Source organism: Tupaia chinensis, unplaced genomic scaffold (genome assembly GCF_000334495.1).
Source record: "Tupaia chinensis unplaced genomic scaffold, TupChi_1.0 Scaffold142864_1, whole genome shotgun sequence".
NCBI lineage: Eukaryota > Metazoa > Chordata > Mammalia > Scandentia > Tupaiidae > Tupaia > Tupaia belangeri.
Genome location: NW_006202709.1, coordinates 24,731 through 28,139, shown reverse-complemented (window position 1 = coordinate 28,139; position 3,409 = coordinate 24,731). Strand labels below are relative to the sequence as shown.

The following is a 3,409-nucleotide window of genomic DNA, read 5'->3' as shown; positions in this document are numbered from 1 at the left end:
AGACTGGCTACACTCTCTCCTCATCTGAAGGCGGTGCCTTTCCAAGTGAGACCTGACACCATCTGAAATGGCCAAGTGGAGATTTCTTCTCCTGAAACAGCTACTCCAACTACCATACTATTACCCCATTCTTTGTGCACTTCTCAAGTGCTCCTCTCATGATCTTTGTGTTACCAGTGCTCTCAAAACACTATCTACTCCTCCAACAGTCACCTCAATTAGCACTTCCCAGATGGATTTACTGAAGTCCTGGGGGTTGATATATTCAGAGGCTCTGAACTCTTTGAACCTTGCAAATTTACCTTTATTGATGTCCATACCAATGATCTGGGATGCTTCAGCCACTTTATAGGCCATGATGATGGTCAATCCAACTTCTCCCAGGCTAAAGACAGAACAAGTAGAGCTGGACTCCACTTGCGCTGTGTTCACAGCAGCATCAAACCCAGTTGAAATGCCACAACCCAGAAAGCAGGCTTTATCCAGAGGTGCTAAAGAATCTATAATATTTTAGCAAAAGAAGTAACAGCCACAACTGTATACTCAGAAAATGTTCTGGTTCCCATGTAATGTAAAATTTTCTTCCCTTTACAAGTAAATCTGCTGGTACTTCCTGGCATTAATTCTTTCCCTTGAGTAACTTTTCTGGCAAAGATTCATTTTAGGATCTAAACAAAATTTCCTTTCTCCACACTGTGGGATATTAAGTGGTATGACAGTATCACCTGCCTTCAGCTTAGTTAGTAACTTCTTCACACCAACACTTTCCACAATTCCAGCACTTTCATGTCCCAAGATTACTGTAAAACACCCCTCAGGATCAGCTCCACTGAGTGTATAGGCATTGGTGTGGCAGGCCGCAAAGGCAATAATCTTAACTCAAACTTCATGTGCCTTTGGTAGTGCCACCTCTACCTCCTCCATGCTCCCAGGAAACAACAGCCTTGCACTTGATAACCTGATTCACTATATCTGTGGGCTCTAGTCAGCACAAGGCAGGCATCTGGGGTGGGCAGTGCCTGGCCTCTATTTTGTTCTTTTTAAGGGTAACTACATCTTCATTAAAATTTCTCATTTGTATCATGACTTTTTTCTAATATCATGGAATTCTATGTCTGAACTCTCTTGATCTTACTGAATTTTCTTAAGATCAATATTCAGAATTCCAAGCAGGTAGCAGGTGGCAGTGGTTAAGGTGCTGGACTCCCACATGTCTGACCATGGTTCAAGTCCCAGACCTGGTGACTTGCTTTCTCACTTTCCTCTTTCTCTTTTTGTCTTTCTGTGGTGAGTGAATGTGTCCTGTACAAAATTAAAAAATAATAATGATAGGGGCCAGCAGGTGGTGTGGTGGCTAAGGGCATTGGACTCCCACATAGCCAACCACAGTTAAAGTCCCAGAACAGGCAGCTCACTTTCTTACTTTCTCTCTATCTCTCTCTTTCTCACTCTATCCCTTTCTGGTCAGATAAAAATAAAAATAAAGTTAAAATAAAGTAATTATTTTTAAGAATAATGATAAATAAAATTAAATAATTATTTAAAAATATTCAGAATTCCATGTCTGCCAATTCTGTGACTTCATTTTCTTTGTCATCTGTTATTAGTTATTGCACTTCTTCAGAGGCAAGATATTTCCTTGTTTTTCATGTTTCTTCTGCCCTTGCTTTGATATCTAGACATCTGGTAGAAACTCACTTCTTCCTGTTATAGAGAGTAGTTTTTAAAGGGGAAGATTATTGTTGTTTGTTTTTTTCTCCTTTTTTCGCCCCTGTGGATGTGCCCTTCAGCACTAGTTGGATAATGTGTTTTGACTTTGGTTCTGTCTAGGTTAAATAGTGTAGTCTCTCTCTCTGTCTCTCTCTGTCTCTCTGTCTCTGTGTGTGTGTGTGTCTGTGTGGTGTGTGTGTGTGTGTGTGTGTGTATATATAGTTTGTGTATTTGTTTAGCTGAGACATTTTTGCCATAGGGCATATGCACTCCCCAGAGAGACAAAGACAGAGAGAGAGAGAGAAAGCAAGAAATCACCCCTCCTCCCCCTCACCCCCTCACCCCCCAAGAGGATGGTGACATCACAATCCCTTCTCCTCCATTCTCTTCTCATGATTTTGGGCATGCATGCACATGTGTCCAGCATGAGTCTCAAGCCACCGGATCCAGGACTCAAACCATGGTCAGTCACATGGGAGTCCAGCGCCTTGACCACTACACCACCTGCAGGCCCCCATATATTTTCTCTAATTGGAATCTATATCAGCAGTGTCTGCAACTCACTTTATGGCCAAACCACAAGTGTTTGTAGATAAAATTATGTGGTTTTATTGGGTGTGGGTCAAGATTGTGGACCATATTCCCCTTATTCTAGATGGGGGACACACAGTGTTTGGAGGCCCCAGTGGTCAAAGAGGCATCTTTGGAGCAGTACTTTTAAGAGGTGTCTGGTGTGAGGTGCTGGATGAGGAGCAGGATATGGGTTTCCTATCAGTTGAAGGAGTGAGTTTGCCTCCAGCAAGTTTTAGCACCTAGACTATTGTCCTCAGTTCATTTGCTGTGCATGCGGTGTATAGTATATCTTCTGATTCAGAATACAGCGTCACCAATAGTAGTATCAGGGTCAGCCAGCCTCATGTTTTCAGGCCCCGGGAGGGGGTTAATGTGGTGTTCCAGGGTCCTGCCTATAAAAGGTTCAGGTTCACTCATAGCATTGGTGGCATCTGTTCTATGGGGTGGTTACTGGAGTTCTTAGGCCCCATGTGAGGCAGGAGAGCTCCCTCCATTTCAGGTAGCTGGGTGGAGATATCAGTTGAGAACAGATCGTGTCCTTTGACTTGTAGTTTTCACAAGAGGGATGCAGAGCCTGCACTGGTCAAGGAAACCAGCCTACAGGGAATGGCTAGTTGTTTGTCTTGCCAGTTCTATGCATTCCTGGGGTGGGGTGGGGCAGTTTGTTCAAGGAAGCAGTCAGCCTTGGCCTGTCGACCTCTTCACTGAGACAGGTGAGCTAAGCCTGGTCTGGGTGCCCTGGACTACCTATACCCATGAAAAGCTCAGCACCTCTGCCAAGCTGGGTGGAGTGTTAAGGAGCTACCTGATGGCTGAGGTGTGCCCAGCGATCCCAGTCCCATTTCTTTCTGCCATGCAGTGGGCACAGTGAAGTCTCCCAGGGGAACATCAATTCTGGTAGTCAAAGAAAAGGAGAGGTGTTGTATTTGGACTCTCAAGTCTGAAGATGGGGGGAGTACAGAGTTTTTAGTCTCTGAAACAGGAATGTCTAAAGTCCTGACTGTGATGAGGAGAGATATGTCCGGAAGCTTGAATCCCTGAGGTGGGTGGGGTGGGGAGTATCGTTAGTTTTTGGTGGCAGTAAGGACAGGAGACCTCAGCCACTAAAGTGCATGTGTCCCATTTC

General features: G+C 44.4%; 1 pseudogene; it reads right to left on the bottom strand.

Moving 5' to 3' along the window:
* LOC102502922 (alcohol dehydrogenase class-3-like) overlaps positions 1-2,700 on the bottom strand; it is a 2,870-nt pseudogene extending 170 nt beyond the window's left edge.
* Between the last annotated feature and the right edge of the window lie 709 nt (positions 2,701-3,409).